A 20,071-nucleotide genomic window follows, 5' to 3' on the forward strand; every position below is an offset into this window, starting at 1 on the left:
ACATTTTTTCTGTGTTCTCTATATTTTTTATTCACTCACTTGCTTTCCTCTCATAGTTTCATCTCACTATGCTTCATTTTTGCATATTTTCTTTGAATATATCTTCTAACTTAATTATTTCTTCAGCTGTTCGAATCTGCTGTTGGCCCATCCATTGTGTTTTTAGTTTCAGTGATTATATTTTGCAATTGTAGAATTTTTTTCTATTTGGTTTAAATCTGCTTTTATTTTTATAAAAAATATAGTTTTCAGTTCTTTTCTGAAATTATCGTCTTTTTCATTATCTTCTGCAACCTAGAAATACAGTAATTTTAAAGACCGTTCCTGATAATTCCCATGTCTAGAGTCTCTGTATGTCTGTTTCTATTGTCTGTTGCTTTTGCTGGTTTCATTCATGTTGTCTTGTCTCTTCATTTGCTTGAGTATTTTTGGCTATATGCAGAATTTTTTGTAGAAATAACTTGAGTCCTAGGATGCTATCTTCTGTTAGAGAATATTTTTGTTTGCTTCTACTAGCCTCCTAGAGGGCAGTAGAATTTAGCATCACCTTAATGCAGTTTCACAGATGGAGATTTTATGGGCATCCAGATGAATGGGAGCCAGACTCACTTCTTCCTCTTCACACTTATTCCTTGGGTTCAGACTCAGGTTTGCTTTCTAAAGTGTGGGCTTCTTTTCAGTGTCATACCCTTTGGTAAAATCCAAGTTTTGTCTCCTATCCCTGTGAGGCTAATGAAAGTGCTGTTCATCTTTTAACTGCCTTTTCTGGACTGGATTTCTATTTTCACCCTCCCCTGTCCCCCCCACCCCCCAAAAAACTAACAATATGAAAAAAACAGCAGGTTTGACTATGCACTCTGCTCTGGCTGAGTTCGACCTCAGTCCAGGGAATCTAACATGAGAAACTCCCTCTGCTGTGTTTCTGCTCTCCCCAAATGGCCTTTGGATAATAATGGCTTCCCAGGTAACCCCTCTCATTGAATTCTGCAGTCTTCATGATGAACCCGGTGAGAAGGAGCATAGATTTTGGAGTCAGACAGATTGGAGTTGAGTCCCATGTACAACGTGAACTTGCTGAGTGATCTTGAGAAGTTACTTAACTTTTCTGAACCTCATCTGTAAAGTGGACTCATGACAATGCTGACCTCATAGGGTTGTTGTGAGAATTAAGTGAAACAATCCATAAAAAACACTCAGGGCAATGCTTGGAGCATAGACAGCACTAAGTAAATAAAAGCAATTATTATTAATTTTATTGCCTGTGGCCTGGTCTCTCTCTTTCCCACGGGAGACAATTGCAGTCCATTCTATCTGAGAATGAGGCACTCCGAAGTAGACTGGAATCTTTGAGTTTCTGGTGGGCTTTGTCCTCTGGTGAGTTTCCTTTCAAACGATGGACTTTTTTGTTGGGAGTCTCCCAAGTAGCATCATGTGGAGGGGTTTTCTCTGAGGCTGTTCTGTTTTGCCAGAGAAGGATCTTTCAATTTCCTGCTTGGAAGTTGTCCTGCTGACGTTGGTGGGGGCATGGAAAGGGGACAAGAGTCTGCCCATTCCTTGTGCTGAACTTTAATTAAGCTCTTCTTTTCAATGTCCTTTCTACTGTCTCTTCAGTTTCCAAGTCCCTCCCTGTCACCTACAGGAGGAATAAAGCTCTCATCTCCTGCCTGTATGAGGCAAGGGTGGGGGGACGGTGCTGACAGTCAGGATGGGTGGGCATCTGGCTACAGGGGTCTCATGTGGGGTTTGGGGAAGGCACTGACTATTCCAATATGGAGATTTGAACCTCTCTTCATTCCTGACTCCAATCCCCCCCTGGATTTTGGGCTCCCAAGTCCTGAGGCTCTTGGGGTCTGTGGGGGAACTGGTTCTCTTTGATCTTCTCCTCCACAACACTTTGGCTTGTAGTTTCTCTGTGCCATTGACCTCACTTCCATCCACTTCTCATCTCTTCCACAAACATGTTGAGGTCTCTTGTCTGTTCTCTTTGTCTTGGAGATTAGAGACAGGTACTGGAGCCCTCAGGATTTTCTTCTCCATACTGAGCAGGCCTAACTATTTTAGTCACTCCTGGCAGGAGGGGCTCTTCAAGCCCCACACATGCTTGACCACTTTCTGTGGACACTCTTGGTCTGCTCCCAGACAGGGCCGAGAGCTAAGCACAGGATTAGAGGAAAGTTTGAACAGCACAGGACAGTGAGTTCACCTCCCCTCTTTTGGGCATTAGATCTTTGTTATGCAATCCATATGCACAATTAGCTTTTTGAAATGATACTCACATGGGCCACTCAGTGTGAGTCAATGTGGGGCAGAAGCAGCATGAGGTGTGGGGGGCCATAGGATAGAGTAAGCACCCAGGAGACTGCAGTGGGAGAATCACAAGAAGCAGCTTCTAATTCAGTGTGAGGAAGAAATCCCTTCCCCTGGAATTGTCTAGGGTACCCAGGAGGCAGGGAGAGCTCTACCATGACAGGTAAGAAAGCAGGGCCTGGGGCTACTGGCGGGAGTGTGGAGGAGAATTTGGGCAGTGAATGGGAGAATGAGAGGCAAGGGACTGGATTCCTTTGAAGGCCTATGATATTCTATGTCCTCCTGGCATAAAGAATTCCATCTGGCTAGAAGGTCCCTTAGAACCACAAATGCCATTTATATAGCCTTAGGACTTAGCCATACATGTGGAAACCAAGGCCCTTGTGGGGAAGGGGATTCTTGAGTGGAAGGCACAGAACAAAGACCCTGGCTGTTCATCTCCCAGGCCAGTAGCCCCATCGCCCCCTCACCCCAGCTCCTCCACTCCCTGAGCTCAGCTCCAGCCACACCGGCCTCCTTTGCACATGTTGGGCTGCTCCAGCCCCAGGGCCTTTGCACCTGCTCTTCTCTCGCCTGACATGCTCTGCCCCCAGTTCATTACAGGTCTCACCTCAAATGTCACTTGCTCAGAGATGCTTTCTTCATCACCCGGTCTAAGGTGGGTCTCGCTCTCTCTCCATCATAGCAACCTCCATTTTTTCCTCTTTTTAAAATTTCTCTAATCCCCATCTGCATTATTTAAATCATCTAAGTATTTGTTTCTCATTTGCCCCTTCCTTTATAAAAAGAAACTCCCCGTGCTGAGAGACCAGCATGTCCTTCACGTCTCACTGGAGCTGGTGCAAGACAGTAGATGCACTAATGAATATAGACAGAGTGGTTAAATGAGCGAGTGAGTGAGCGAGTCAGTGAATGGCAGTGATCTCGAGTTTTACACACCTTGATATAAAACTCCTTGATGAGGGCACGAGGACAGGGATGGGGCATTTCGGCTTCCACCATGCAGACGAGGGATATGGATGTGTATAAACACAGGCTAGTCTAACTACCTAGCGAAGCTTTACTGGGGGCCTATTACATGTGACGAGTAAATAAAATGGGCTGAATTTCCTGCTGCTTTGTGTAAACAGGATAAATATCTCCTATATATAGTATCATTTAATATTCTGTATAATAAAACAATTCTTTCCTGTTGGAAATAAAAGAGGGATGGAGAGAAAATGCTAAGAGGACCAGCCACAATTAAAAATAATGCACGTATTTCCCTAAGGTTATTACATATAATTACGTATAATATTACACATTGTATATTACATTAATTTTAACATCATAGAAAACACATCATGTTGTATTTATTATATGTTATAACATTGTATAATATAGTGTGCATAATATAATATGTTATATGATAACGTGTAGGTAATTATAACATATAATTACATGATATAATAAATTATACATGATGATTATTTATAACAATATATGGTATTATGTGTTCTGTTATATATATTCATATGCAATTTTGTCTCCTGCAGGCAGGCTCAGGGCTGACTTCTGTGGGAATGTGGGAAGTGCCTTTGGGTGCCCCCCAAGACTGAGACAACATGTAGCCCCAGCTCTGGTCCCAGGACTGTCACTGCATGTCTCTGAGACTCAGCCACTCACCTGCACACAGGAGGTAAATGTAGCTACCTCGGGGTTGTGGGGATGACTACATGAATGGTGAGTAATATTTAATAAGCACCTACTGGGTGCCACGTAATTTTCACACCCAGCAGAATGAGACTGAGTTAACAGCCTGCATTGCAGGAGCCAACATTCCTTTTGCTTCATTATTATTATTATTATTATTACAGACATTAAAAAAGAACTCAGAATTAGAGAGCATGGTATGATCATTATAAAACAGTGAACTCTCCCATACCCCTCACCCAGCATCAGCCATTATCAAATTCTGCTGCTTTCTTTTTATCCCCAAATCCCTACTTGTGTGTGTGTGTGTGTGTGTGTGTGTGTGTGTGTGTGTGTGTGTGTGTGAGAGAGAGAGAGGCGAGAGGCTGGAATATTTTCAAGGAAATCCCAGACTTCACAGATAAGGATTTTTAAAAAATAATCAAAAAAACATCATGGCATCTGAAAGAAACTGACATCAATTTCTTAATAGTTTCTTACTTGGACTGTATTGAATTGTCCCTGTTCATCCCAAGGGTGCTTTTTCATGACTGATTTATTTGAATCAGGATCCAAATGAGACCTACATATTGCTTTTGGTTGTTAAGTCTCTTAAGTGTCTTTTATTGTATAACATGTCCTCCCCCCTGCTTTTTATTTTCATGCCATTTATTTTTGGAACAGACAGGGTCATTTGTCTTCGAGACCAATATACCCTTTGGAATGAATAAATGAATGAGTTAGTGAATGAATGATAGCTCATATGCATCTTCTCAGGGTGTCTTTGCAGGAATAGTGGGGGAGTATTAAATTCAACCTTAGGCCTCAGAGGGTATGTACAATCCATGGTATTTGAATTTACTTATAGGTTTTTTTTTTTTTTTTTTTTGGAAATCCTCATTTCCTGATAGTTGTCAAAAGAGCTGACCTCAGGCAGGAAATGTGGAAACGGCAGTGTGTCGTGCGAGTATCTGCAACTCCCCGTCCTGAGCTGGGCTTCTCGGAGAGGCTGGGCATTATTTATGGAGACGTCCGAGTGACAGGAGGAACTTCTGGCCAGGAACTGCCGGTGGTGTCACATCCTTAACCTGGCTGACGTTGGAACGCCCTGCGGGGAGCATTTCTCCAGGAAAGGATGGTGGGTCAGGAGCCCCCATGGCGTCTTTTCAAAGCAATAATAAAGATATCAGAAGGACAATCTGTCAGGCACAGATGCTACTGGGCCATTGCTGAGGCCAGGCAGATGGGGCGGAGGAGAAGGACGGGGCTGGAACCAGATGTTCTGTTTCCTGAAAATAGACCTGTCAGGTCTCAGGGGCTGTCAGGTGCCCCCTCATTAGCCCATCAGCCTACATGGAGCCTCTGCACGCTGATGTCTCACTTAACTCTGGCACCTGGCAGGGGACCCAGGTCCAGAGCCATCCAGCTTGGGACCCAGGCCTGAGTTTTGACGAGGTGGCAAGGGAGGACTACAGTGGCCCGTCCTTTCCCCTTTGCGGATGAAGAAACCGAGTCCCCGAGAGTGGAAGGTGCTGCAGAGGACGGCAGCAATCCAGTGCAGAGACTGACTGGACCTGGTTTCAGCACCGGGGACTGTAGAATGTCACTGGGTTCCAGTGTCAGGCTGTCCAGAGTCCTCTGAGTTGTTCTAGAGCTGCCCTGCCGCTACTACTTTCTGCCCTCTCCACGGAGCACTTGTCTTCCGACTTACCTTTCCTCAAGCACTTTCACTTTTTTCCCACTGAAACAAATGGAAACTTGAAAGACAACCTTAAAAAAAAAAAACCCCAAACAAACCCTAAAGCAGCACCCCACATCATAAATGAAAGGTTAATAAAAATAAATGTAATGATTTCTAAGTAATGGTGATGAGTGCTGGCGAGCACGTCTGCCCCAGGACGCCAGCGACATCTATCCTGGTCAGCAAAGGTGGTGGGCCAGTGCTGGAGGGCACTGGACACGGGCCAGCATCATGTGGAGACTTTCCCTATGCAGCAGCCAGAGGGGAGGAATGATCGTGGAGCCACCTTCTCACCAGGCACACCAACATGGCTTAGGACCCCGATCCCATCCAATGTCATCTGATGGGAAACTCTGAGATTATTGGGGGAACCCAGGTCCACAGAGGAACAGGGACTTGCTCAGTCACACAGTGGTAGGTGAAGAGGCATACTCTGCTGCCCAGCAACTGCTAGATTCCAGTGACCACAGTCCCCCAGCACCCTGTGACCATGACCCTGGGAGAAGCACCTGCCCTCTCTGTGTGAGCCTCAGTTTTCTCATCTGTACAATAGGAACAGCCACTCTCCCTCTTATAGATTTGTTGTAAGCCATCATTTAGAGCAGATTGTTCACTCAATAGATACTTACTGAAAGTGGTATGTACAGCATGCTTCCTGTATACTTACAGATGCTTACTGGACACTGTATGCACTGAATACCTACTGTATACTTACAGATGCTTATTGAACACTGTATACTTACTGTATACTTACTGCATATTACTGTATACTTACTGTGTACTTACCGTATACTTACTGCATACTTACTGCACACAGCTGTACTCAACACATGGAACCTCCCTCACTTCTAACAAAAGACTATGGCATAAACAGCACCAGGCATTAGAACCTACTGGGCACCAGCACGTGGTAATGGTAAATGTTTTCCCTGCCTGCGATCATTTATCCACTGCCTCCTACAGCAGGTATTATACAGCCATTTCACTGATGAGGAAATTGAAGCTCCCAGACATGAAGTCGTGTGCTCAAGTGTCAGGAGATGCTCTGGATGGTAAGTAAACTGGAGGCTCCAGCATGGCACAGGGCAGCGCTGGGACTTGGCCCTGGCTGTTGGGACCCAGGAAATAGAGGCCCAGAGAGAACAGTCTCCCCTAGGGCCCCCCATCATTGATGCAAATGTCTAAGCTGCCTGCTGGCGATTTTAGATTCAGGGAGCTGAATTTCCAGCCCTGGGAGAACAGCGAAGCCTGCCTCCGAGCCCCCAGGGGGAGATGTGTGATTATTTCGGGCATTGAATGCTTCTGACAAAAAGAAAGAGGGAGGAGGGAGCAATTAGCCCCGCTTTGCAGGCCGCTGGTATTTCTCTCGCAATAGCATTGCAGCCGAGACGTTGTAATTAGGCCTTGGTAATAACAGGCTCGGTATCTCCCGCACCCTGTCAGGGAGAAGAATCCATCTTATCGGTAATTGCAGGGTTGGTGATCTCTGAACATCTCTTTCCGCTAGCCTGGGCCTTTCCCGGGGGGAGCTGGCAGGGCTTTCCGAGCAGGGAGGGGTGGAGGTGCCGAGGCCGAAGGAGCCTCCCTAAGAGGTGGGGTGAGGGGCTCCCCTGCCCCAGGCCCCGCTACCTCCTGGTCCAAGCCAGCAGCCTCTGCCTGGGTCATTGCCACAGCCTCCACGTCCATCTTCCTGTGCTCCTCCCACCCTCCTACCATGCCTTCCCCTTATGCAGCCAGAAGGCTGCAGCTAAATCGGAAGTCATACCACCTCCCTCCCCTGCTCCACGCCCTCCATGGCTCCCACCTTCCTCAGAGGCAGAGAAAAAGCCCTCGTGGTGGTCTGCAGGCCTGCATTGTCTGGTCCATGTGTCTCCATCCACCTCCCCCTTGCTCACTCTGCCCCAGGCCCACCAGCCTCCTGGCTGTTTCCTGCATGTGAGCCTCACATTCCCACCTCAGGACCTTTGTACTTGCTGTTCCCTGCACCTGCCATGCGTCTCCTCCAGGTGCTCGCTACTCCACCTCCTCAGGCCCTGACTTGTGTGCTCCCTGCTTCGGAACACCCACTCCAGGACCTCCAGCTCCTGCCATTCGCCTGCCCTTCCTTCCTTATTTTTCTTCTCAGAGCATCACCTTCTAACCACCATGCGTTTTACTCAGTGCTCTCTGTCTGCCCCACAAGGCTGTCAGCTCCACGAGGCCAGAGGTGTTCATTCGGCTGGTTCACTGCTCCACCCCCAATGTCTAAAACAGTGCCTGTCATACAGTAGGTGCTCAATGAATGACACAGCTGACTTGACTCACAGCCCACATGTTCCCCTGCTTCATCCAAAGTTCTGGTTATCACTGAGGCTCGCCCAGAGCCCCCTCCTCTAGGAAGACTGCCAGGAATCCCCCGTGGGCAGCACCCTCCCCTGCCAAGGCCTGTGGGGAATACTTGTCTCCCCTCGCTCAGCCACCATCTGTTCCCAGATCTGTCACTGTGGATTCCTCTGCAGCTGAGGACCAAGAATGAGGGTCCTGTGTGTCTCTGGGGACTGGCCATGGTCCTGGATCCCTGTAGGAATGAAGGGATGAAGGGAGTGAATGCCTGGGACATTGGTGAATGAGGGAGAGAAAACAGTGACCAGCCCTGGTATCAACCGAGAGCGCCCGTGGCCGGGCACGCGCTGGCGCCCTACCTGCACCTGCTCCCCTCATCACAACGTAACCCCACGAAACAGTAGTGCTATCACCCATTTTTCCAGAAGCAGTAGTGCTACCACCCATTTTTCCAAAAACGAAGGTTCTTTCTATCGGTGGGGTCCAAACTATTTTGATAGCACATCCTTATTAGTAAAAAAAATTTGATATAGAGCCCCATTTTCTGCAATCCATTCATTTATAAATTATATACTCATTTTTATTTATATCTATCAAATTTATTTATATTTATTTTAGTAAGTAATATATTAAATTAAGTATTACATAAATAGTATATTTACATTTATTTATATTTATAAAATAGGTGCTAATATTTATACACCCAAGTGCACAAAAATAGTGATATTGGAGAGATGAATAAAGATAAGGGATGTCCTTCCTTTCGAAAGTGGATATCGCACAGTCTCTGGGGCTGCACATCCCGTCGTGGAGCCCGCTGCACCGCGGGTGGGTGAAGTGGTGGGTGAGGGAATAAGTGAATGCTCATGAATCATAGTGTTCCAAAGCATAGGCTCTGGAACCAGATTGCTTTGTTGCTTTCTTCACTTACTAGCTGTGTGTCCTTGGGCAAGTTGCTTAATTTCTCTGAGCCACAGCTTTCTCAGCTGTAAAGTAGGGATGATTAAAAGCCTCGACTTCATAGGACTGTGGTAAGGATTAAATGAGATCATCCACGTAAAGTGCTTAGAACAGGACCTGGTGCCCTGCTCGCTGTTACTATTGGGAAAAATATTTCCTTCTAGAAATAAGGCTGAAAAAGTGGCCTGGGTTAGAAAGTCAAAGACTGAGAATTCAGGAGAGAAAGCTTGCCGTCAATCCTCTCTGTTCCCTGTTAATGCTGATAGGGTGCTGGAGCTGGAGCCCCTTTTTGCAGTCAGCACGTGCGGAGTATCTGGTGCCTGAGCAGACTGGGCGCCCCACCTGCTCGCTGGAGGACAGTGTACAGTGGCTGCAGGCGAGGCTTGGATGACTTAATGGGGGTGAATGTATTGGCCATCAGAGGAAAAGGCGGGGGCTCCAGGAGCTGGAGTTGCACACTGGGTCCCTTTTGGTCAAGGATGTTCCCTGTCAGGGTCATGACTTTCTCACCCTCTGTTCAGATTGCTGATCCTAATTCCTGGCTTACAAGGACAATTTTTCTTCCAGCTAGTCTGTGGACAGATTACATGAGAATCACCTACAAGGCTTTTAAAAAAACAGAAAACAAACAAACAAAGGAATCCCCAGGTTGTATCCCAGCCTAGTCCCACTGGAATCACAGGGGTTGGGGCTCAGAAATCTTTATTTGTAACAATTTCCTCCAGGACTCTAAAGCACAGCTAACTTGGAAATGGTTGTATTACATAGTTTATATTGCCTGCTTTATAATTTTTAAAAGTCTTGGAATCTTTTCCTGTGAGGGGTTATAGACCAGAGGTCAGGATTGGACAGAACTAGGGTTCAAATTTGATTAGCAGTGTAACCTTGGATGATTTGCTTTCTTGCTCTGAGCCTCAGTTTTCTCATCTTTAAAGCAGGGATAGTAAGAGCACATGTTTTCCTAAAAATTGAGGTCTAATTCTCTTAGTAGAGGCCTGGCTGGTAAGTGCTCAATAAATAGGAAGTACAATTATTGCTGTTACTGTTATTAGTATTATCACTATCATTGTTAGTAGAGGTTGTGGTTATGTTACATGTAAATTATTCTTCCAGGAATTTCTTTAAGAAAAAAAAGAGCTTGGATGTCACAGAAAAGAAAGCCCTGCTCCACCAGATCAGAGTGAGATCACACGCAAGTCATTTACTGAGTATGTACAAAGGGGCCTCGAAGCAAAATCGAATCTCTCCCCCATCTTCACACAATTCCAAAAGTGTCATGTGCTGCATGCAGGTGTCAAGCCCCATTAACCACCTCTTCTCCATAAAAGAATCACTACATAAGCAAAATCAAAGGCTGAAAAATAATACAGCAATATATTAAAACACAGACATTATTCCTTAATGCAAACACATTTAAAATTTTCCAGCAAGTTTAGAATGGGCTTTAGCATAATTTGACATTAGCAAAATCATAGACACATATAGCAGCTCTTAGGATTTTAGGTTTTTAATTACCTGGAGTCTTTCAGCTGAGGAGTCTGGCCTTGGTAACCCACTCGTTTCCCTCATTAATGTATTATAAATAATTTTTTAATTAGGTGAAAGTGCATCCTGTAGGTCACGTGATGGGAGCTGTCAATAATAAATTAAGAACACACTGAAGAAAAACTGGAACATGGAACTTAGTGTCGTGAAAATGCTCTAAGTATACACAAAGGTGGTTTGAAGTTTTTCCATATGATTTTTTAATGATTTCATGAAAAGCAGACATCGAATTTGTAATGATTGTGACAATTCATTTGAAAAAAATTTCTTGTGCTTTCATAGCAAATATGATTGGAGCAAAATTGCAAAAAGAATACTTAGCTCTTGAAACTTTGTTCTAATTAGTGTATTTACAATATCAGGCACTCAGTGAAAAGTGCCTTGAAAAATCAACCCAAGGTTAGGGATTTGGCATCCTGACTTTCCCCAGGGTATGGGCAGAATTAGGTGATGCAAGAAATTCCTGTGACATCATCAGAACCCATCAAAATTTTGCCAAGGGAATTTGGGATGTGAGAAATATGAATTTAAAAAGTTACTTTTCACATAGCTCTTAGGAAGGTCATTATACCTGTATTGTCCTCTAGGTATCAGTCCATGATTCCAACAAAGTTCTATCCATCCTTTTAGCCAAATGTCTTGTCCAACAGCTGTCAATGTCTGAAGAAATTTGTCTTTTCCAGTATTTTTGAAGGCTACTAAATCCTTTAGGTCTTCAATATGCTTTAGAAATCACATTCCAACTCTTTGCATCTTAAAGAAATCCAGGTAAGCTACACTCTTCTTGAATGATCTTCAGAGAAATTCAAACTCTAAAATACTCAGAGTGACTTGACTGTCCAGTAGTCCACTGTTACAACCTTCATAGCAGTGGTTCCTCGCTTCTTGAAGAAGAACCACACAGCGAGCACACTACGTCAAGATTTGCAGTCTCCACTCAGAATTTCTAATACAGGAGGTTCAAGTGGGGTCCCAGAATCTGCTGCCTTTCCCAACCTTCCCAGTGATTTCTATGCAGAAGGCCCAGGGACCATGCTTTGAGAAACTGCTATCTGCCAACTCCTGTCTGTATTTCCTTCAGTGCTGGGTTCCCTTAGCACAGTAAAGACCCGGGAGATGGGTAGTTAATATCACTGTACCACTGACAGAATGATTTATTACTCTGCGGTCACTGGAGTAGAGATGCACACAAACATTTGTGGAATGTCATCAATGGTATTTTCATGGAGGCCCATCAGGAAATGAAAATATGTGTGTAGTGCAGTAACACCATGGCCAGACTTCAACAAAAAACTGGGTATCCCTGTCTTAATTACTAGAGTTTTAATAACACATCCTGAGAGTGAAGGCAAGCTCCCAAACCTTTTCTTCAGTCATATTTGTCTATTTGGGACATCTCCTATAAATGGAGCCACACGACATATGGTGCTTTGTGCCAGGCTTCTTTCATTTAACATAACATTTTCAAGGTCATCCCTGTTGCAGCATGTGTGATACTTCATTCGTTTTCCTATCTGCATAATATTCCATTGTGTGGCTATACCACATTTTGTTTGTCCATTAATTAATTGATGGACATTTGGCTTATTTCCACCTTTTGGTTATTGTGAATAGTGCTATTATAAACATTTATGTGCAAGCTTTTGTGTGAACATATATTTTCAGTTCTCTTGGGTATATACCTATGAGTGGAATTGTTGGGTCATATGGCAACTCTAATGTGTAATTTTGAGGAACTGCCAAGCTGTTTTCCACAGTGGATACACAATTTTACATTGCCATCAGGAGTGTATGAGGGTTGTTATCGTTGCTAACACTTGCTATTATCTGTCTTTTTAAAAATTTTAATTAACTTAAATTTAAATATAATGCAGATTTATTATTTTCCTATCCGTTTATACAGATAGAAGAATAGATAAATGGACAGAATTAATTATTAGCCACTGGAATTATACAATAAATTGCCTTTTAAAAGTATATCACAATATTTCATTTCACTAGACTATAAATAAAGGAAAATTGAAAACAAATGGAAAGTGGCATTAAAATTTGGAGCAGTGTTTTTCTTTTTTAAAAAAATTTTAAAATTTATTTAATCTGGAGATAGAAAATTATTTTCTCAACATACAAATGAAGAAAAACATCAAAAATTGAATTTAAAGTCAATTGATAAGGAACAAATTTAACACACAAAGATTAACATCTTAATGCATACAGAACTCTTAAAAATGAATTAGAAAAATACTCCAGTAGTGAACTAGAAGAAAATGAAATCAAGAAAGCAAGCTTATTTGCCATAGTTGCCAAAAAATTAAAATACCTAGGAATCAATTTAACTGAGGAGATGAAAGATCTCTACAATGAGAACTATGAAACACTACTGAAAGAAATTAAAGAGACACAAAAAAGATCGAAAGACTTACCATGCTCTTGGATGGGAAGAATTAACATTGTGAAAATGTCCATTCTATCCAAAGCAATCTACAGATTCAATGCAATCCCCATCAAAATACCAATGGCATTCTTCACAGAAATAGAAAAACAATGCAAACATTCACATGGAACAACAAGAGCTTGAGAATAGCAAAAGCAATCCTGAGCAAAATAAATAAATAAATAAAGTTGGAGGCATAACACTACCAACTTCAAATTATATTACAAAGCTATTGTAACCAAAACAGCCTGGTACTGGCATAAAAACAGACACTGAAATCAATGGAACAGTATCAGGGAATCAACCCATATACTTATAGCCAACTGATCTTTGAAAAAGGCAACAAGAACATACATGGGGAAAAGACTGCCTCTTCAATAAATGGTGCTGGGACAACTGTACATCCATATGTGGAAGAATTAAACTGGACCTGTACCTCTCACCATATACCAAACTCAACTCAAAATGGATTAAAGACTTAAATATAAGACCCAAAACCATAAAATTACTTAAGGAAAACATAGGGGAAACACTCCAGGAAGTAGGACTGAGCAAAGACTTTATGAATAAGACCTCCAAAGCACAAGCAATAAAAGAATAAATAAACAAATGGGATTATATCAAACTAAAAAGCTTCCACACAGCAAAGGAAACAATCAACAGAGGTGAAAAACAACCCACAGAGTGGGAGAAAATATTTGCAAACTATACATCTGACAAAGGATTAATATCCAGAATATACAAAGAACTCAAACTATACAGTAAAAAAACAGATAATCCAATTAAAAAATGGGCAAAGGAGATGAATAGACATTTTTCAAAGGAAGACACACAAATGGCCAACAGGTATATGAAAAAATGCTCAGTATCACTAGTCATCAGAGAAATGCAAATTAAAACCACATTGAGAGATCACCTCACTCCAGTTAGAATGGCCATTATTAAGAAGACCAAGAATAACAAATGCTGGAGAGGATGCGGGGAAAGGGGAACTCTTCTACACTGCTGGTGGGACTGTAAATTGGTGCAGCCATTATGGAAAACAGTATGGAGGTTCTCAAACAACCACAGGTAGAACTACCATATGATCCAGCAATCTCACTACCGAGTATATATCCAAAGGAATGGAAATCATCATGACAAAGGGATACCTGCACTCCCATGTTCATCACAGCTCTATTTATGATAGCCAAATTATGGAACCAACCTAAGTGTCCACTGATGGACAACTGGATAAGGAAAATATGGTATATATATACACAATGGAATACTACTTGGCCATAAAAAGCAATGAGATTCTGCCATTTGCAGCAACATGGTTGAGTCTGGAAAAATTATGTTAAGTTAAATAAGCCAGGTAAGGAAAGAGAAATACCACATGTTTTCACACATAACTGGGTGTTGAAAGAAAGAAAGAAAGAAAGAAAGAAAGAAAGAAAGAAAGAAAGAAAGAAAGAAAGAAAGAAAGAAAAAGAAAGAAAGAAAAGACCGCAACAATACATTGAACTTTCAGATGGAGAGAAGAAACCTAAGGATACTAGTGATGGGGGGGAGGGGGAAGGGGGTTTAGGGAGTGATAGCTTGGGCATAAAGAAAAATCATGATTTGTAATAATGAATATGCTAATAATAAATAAATAATACAAATTTTTAAAAAGGACATAGAAGCTCAATTTTTGGTTAAAAAAGTAAAAATTTTAAAATTTATTTAATGTTTAGTTAGAAAATGATTTTCTCAACATACAAACAAAGGAAAACATCAAAAATTGAGTTTAAAGTTGATTGATAAGGAAACTGGGGGGAGGGGGGAGGGAAGAAGATACAACAATTACAATTCCTTGAAGTTGATATGACAAGCAAACAGAAAGGACATTTTTCGGAGGGAGGGGGGAGGGAGAAAGGAGGGAGGTTTCGGTAATGGACCACAATAATCAACCACATTGTATATTGACAAAATAAAATAAGATTTAAAAAATAAATAAATAAAGTTAATTGCTAAGGAACAAATTTAACACACAAAGATTAACATCCTTAATGCATAAAGAACTTTTAAAAATGAATTAGAAAAATCTTAACAGAAATTTGGTGAAAGGCATGAGCAGACAAGTCACACACCCAAAAGAAACACAAGTGGCTAATAAATACATTCTAAGATGTGCACAGAAATGGAAATTAAAACAGAAAAATGACATTTTTCATTGCTCAAACTGAAAAAAATGTGATACTGTATAATACTGGGGCTATGAGAGAAACAATGCCAAAATCTTCTAGTGTAAATATGAATTGTTAAAACTTTTTTGAAGAACACATTGGATTCACAAACAGAAGTCTTTAAAATGTTCATACATTTTCAACCATAAACAGATAATGAAAGAAAAAAAATTTTTAAATGTGAAAGGCAGTTATAGAAAGGTAAGCAATAGGGAATAAACTGAATGTCCAATAATATGAGAATGGCTAAATAAATTATACACCTCCATAAAATGTAATATAATGCAGTTATTAAAATCATAATTTCAAAGAGTAAGACAAATTTTCAAGATGTAATATTAAGTGAAAAAGCAGGATGAAACACTGCACTAAAAATAAGTAGGTATGGTTAAACTCCAGATATACCTCCAAAACAATGACTGAAAAATCATTTTTTTGTAGATTTTTTTTTTTTTGCTAAGAGGGAAATTTTCTTAATGTAAATGCATACATTAATAAAAAAGAAATATCTCAGATCAACAATCACCTTTGCACCTTAGGAAACTAGAAAATGAAGAGCAAACTAAGCCCAGACCTAGCAGAGGGAGAAAATAATAAAAATTAGACCATAGATAAAAGAAATAGAAAACAGAAAAAAAAAAAATAGGAGAAAATCAATGCAACCAAAAGTTGGTATGTTGATGAGATCCACAAAATTGACAAACCTTTACTTAGATAGACTAAAAAAAGAGAGAAGACTCATAACTAAAACCAGAAATGAAAGAGGGGTAATTACAACCAGATTTACAGAAATCAAAAGGGGTATAAGAGAATACTATGAATAACTATTGGTCAACAAATCAAATCATCTAGATGAAATGAATAAATTCCTGGAAATGCACCACCTACCAAGACTGAATTATGGGAAAAAACAAAAAACAAAACTCCCCACAAAGTTTGAACAGAATTATAATTGGTAAGATGAGTGATTATCATTTTTTGGTTTCTTGATGCAAGACCACCTCGATGATTTCTTGCAAGGGTGGTCATGTGGTGGTGAAGTCCCACGGTTTTTGTCTGTCTGGAAAATACACTATTTCCCACTTATTTCTGAAGGATAGCCCTGCTGGGTACAGTGTTCCTGGCTAGCAGTTTTTTTCTTTCAGTATTTAGATTATATTATCCCATTTTCTTCTGGCCTGTATAGTTTCTGTTGAGAAGTCTGCTGTTAGTCTGATAGCGGCTTCCTTATAGGTAACTTGATGCTTTTCTCTTGCTTCTTCGAAGATTCTCTCTTTGTCTTTGAGCTTTGTCAGTTTGACTATACTGTGTCTTGGAGAGGATCTTTTTGGATTGAATCTGTTTGGGGATCCTTGCGCCTTCTGGATCTGAAGGTCTGGGTCTCTCCCTATACCTGGGAAGTTTTCAGTTATTATTTCACTGAATAGGATTTCCATGCCTTTCCCTTTCTCCTCCCCTTCTGGAACATGAATCTGAATCATGATTTGAATGATTGTGCACTTAAGGTTGTCTGCTAGCTCTCTTAGAGTTTCTTTATTTTTTTAAATTCTTTTTCCTTTTGTTTTTGTCCACCTGGGTTATTTTGAGAAGACTATCTTCGAGATCAGAAATTCTTTCCTCTGCTTAGTCTAGCCTGCTGCTTAAGCTCTCAGTGTTTGGGCACTTGTGTTTTTATTTTGTTGAGTGAATCTTTCAGTTCCATGAGTTCTGCTACACTCTTTTTTAAGGTATTAATCTCTTCATAACATTACTCCTTCATATCCTGAGTTTTTTTTTCTAGTTTCATTATGTTCCAACTGAGTCTTCTCGTCTCTTGGTGAATTTCCTTAAGATTGTTGTTCAGAATTCCTTTTCAGTCATTTCAAGGGTTTCTTGCTCTCCAAGGATGTCATATTTTCTTGGATTTTCATATTTCTAGTATTTCTACATTGATGTCTGGTTATCTGGTAGAGCAGTTGCTTCTTCTATTACTTTGGAGAGGAGTTTGAAGAGACATCCTCTTCTTTTTTTGGTCTCCAGTGGTGACATTCCTGTGTCAATGTAGTTGAGTATCTGGCAGGTCACCTGTATGGTCACTTGTGGCTACTGCTGTGGCATCAAGCCAACTTTGCGCCGTGGCTGTGGTGGTTGCAGTGGTGGGCCACATGTGCTGAAGTGGTGTTTTTGTCATGCTCCTTGCCTGCTTCCAGGTGGGGGATGCTTGCTTCTGGGTGGGGGCTGCTGTCCTCAGCTCCTGCCTAGGCCCTCTGGGCCTGCTGTGCTGCTTGCCTACTTCTGGGAGGAGGGGGCAGCTGCCCTTAGCTCCTGTGTAGGCCCCCCAGGTGTGTTCTGCTGCCTTATCTGTCTTTTTGATTAGTCATCCTAGTGGGTGTGAAATGGTATCTCATTGTGGTTTTGATTTTCATTTCCCTTTTGACTAATGATGTTGAATATCTTTTTATGTGTTATTGGCTATTTGTATAACTTTTTTGGAGAAATGTCTATTCAGATTGTTTGCACATTCTAAATTAAGATGTCTTTTTACTGCTGAATTGTAGAAATTTTTTATTTATTCTGAGTACCAGACCCTTATCAGATACATGATTCACAAATATTTTTGCCTGTTCTGTGGGTTGTCTGTTCACTTTCTTGAAGCACAAAAGTTTTTAATTTCGAGGCACAAAAGTTTTTATTTGATAAAGTCTAATTTACGTATTTCTTTCTTTGGTTACTTGTGTTTTAAGTGTCATGTATAAGAAACTGTTTTCTAATCCAAGATCACAAAGATTTACTCCTATGTTTTCTTCAAAGGATTTTATAGTTTTAGCGCTTTGACCCATTCTGAGTTAATTTTCATATACAGTATGAGATAAGGGCCCAAATTCATTCTTTTGCATGTGGATATCCAGCTGCCCCAGGACCACTTGTTAAAAAGACGTTTTTCTCCATTGAATTGTCTCGACATCCATGTTAAAAATCAATTGATCTTAAATGCATGAATTTATTCCTGGATTCTCATTCCTTTTCCATGCATCTATATATTTTTTCTTATGCCAGTACTGTCTTGATTACTGTAGCTTTGAAGCAAGTTTTTGTTTGTTTAACTTTCTTATTTATTTATTTATTAAAATTTTAATTTTAATTTATTTTTTCATTGTACATATTTATGGGGTACAGTTTGTTGTTTCAATACATGCATATATTGTCTAATAATCTGATCAGAATAGTTAGTGTAGCTGTCACCTAACATTTATCATTTCTTTGTAGTAAGTTTTGAAATCAGGGAGTGAGAGTCCTCCAACTTTGTTCTTTTTCAAGATTGTTTTGGTTATTCTGGGTTCTTTGCATTTCCTCATAAATTTTAGGACCAGCTAGTCAATTTATGCAAAATAGGCACTTAGAATTTTTATTGGGATTATGTTGAATCTTTAGATCAATTTGGAGATTATTGCCGTTTTAACAGTATTAAGTCTTTTGATACATGAACATGGAATGTTTTACATTTATTAGGTCTTCCTCAATTTCTTTCAACAATGTTTCATAGTTTTCAGTATATAAGTCTTGTGCTTTTTTGTTAAATTTATTCCTAAGCATTTTATTCTTTTTGATGCTATTGAAAATAGAATTGTTTTCTTAATTTCATTTTTGGATTGTTCATTGCTAGTGTTATTGTATATTAATCTTATTTCCTACAACTTTGCTTAACTTGTTTATCAGCTATATCTTTTTTCGTGGACCAAATAAAATTTAGAATCAGCTTTTCAAGGTCTCAAAATATGAGAGTACTTCAAAAAGTTCATGGAAAGATTTGTATTACCTTTTATTTCTATTTTTCCACGAACTTTTTAAAGTATCCTTGTAAATCTGTTGGGATTTTGATCAGAATTGTATTGAATCCATAGACAATCTGGGGTTGAATTGAAATCTTTGCAATATTAAATATTTCTATCCATGATCATAAAATATCCTTCCATTTATTTGGGTCACTTTTAATATCTTTCAGTAAAATGTTACTTTTCTGTGTACAAGTTTTGCGTGTCTTTTCTTGGATTTATTACTAGTTAGTCTGTATTTTTTCTTGATATTACAAATGTGTCTTAAAAGATAATGTTTTAAAAAGTTTTTGTTGGTATATTAAATAACAACCACAAAAAGTTGCCTTTTGTATATGGATCAGCAACCTTGCTAAACTTTTGTTTAGCAACTTATCAATAGGTGCTTCAAATACCCGTGAGTCAAGGATTAAAATCAGCCCAATTCTGTGCTTCTGAGGGGATGAAGAAGGGAAAGAGCCAAAGCTGATGTCAATTTAAGTAAAATGTTTGTTTGTTGATGGTATCACGCTGAATTTTAAACACAGTAAGCCATGCAGTGGCTTGGTCCATGCTATTGAAATCTTCATCTCTACCGGTTCTCTTATTGATCATGGGCTTGGATGTAATTCAACAGATGCAAAAGCTTATCTTTACCACGGGTGGAGATTGAGCCTACAGTGGGATGGATAGGAGGAGAATTAGTGGCCCTGAGTTTCTCCCAGTAAAAGTTGTAGGGGGACAGTTAATGGAGTTGGACAGGAAGTGTCATGGCACCATGCAATGGGAGATTTGTCTTGTGTTTACACTCAAGCAGAAAAAGACTCCTCCTCATAGCCATTGAAGAAACCTGTTTTCTGGTGCTGAGATTATAGGGGCTACAGCACACAGGCATGGGTGATTCTAAGGGGGGAGACATAATCTTCCACTCATCAAGCCAAGGCCCAGAACACCCTGAAGCTGGAATTAGGGCCTGAAAGGAGGAAGTAGGTAGGGCTACTGCCTGGCGTAACTCCAGGGTACACCACCCACAGTGCATTCTAGAATTACCATTTATTGGGCACTTACTCTGGACCCAGCACTGTTCTAA

This window comes from Cynocephalus volans, chromosome 11 (assembly GCF_027409185.1).
Source record: "Cynocephalus volans isolate mCynVol1 chromosome 11, mCynVol1.pri, whole genome shotgun sequence".
Taxonomy (NCBI): domain Eukaryota; kingdom Metazoa; phylum Chordata; class Mammalia; order Dermoptera; family Cynocephalidae; genus Cynocephalus; species Cynocephalus volans.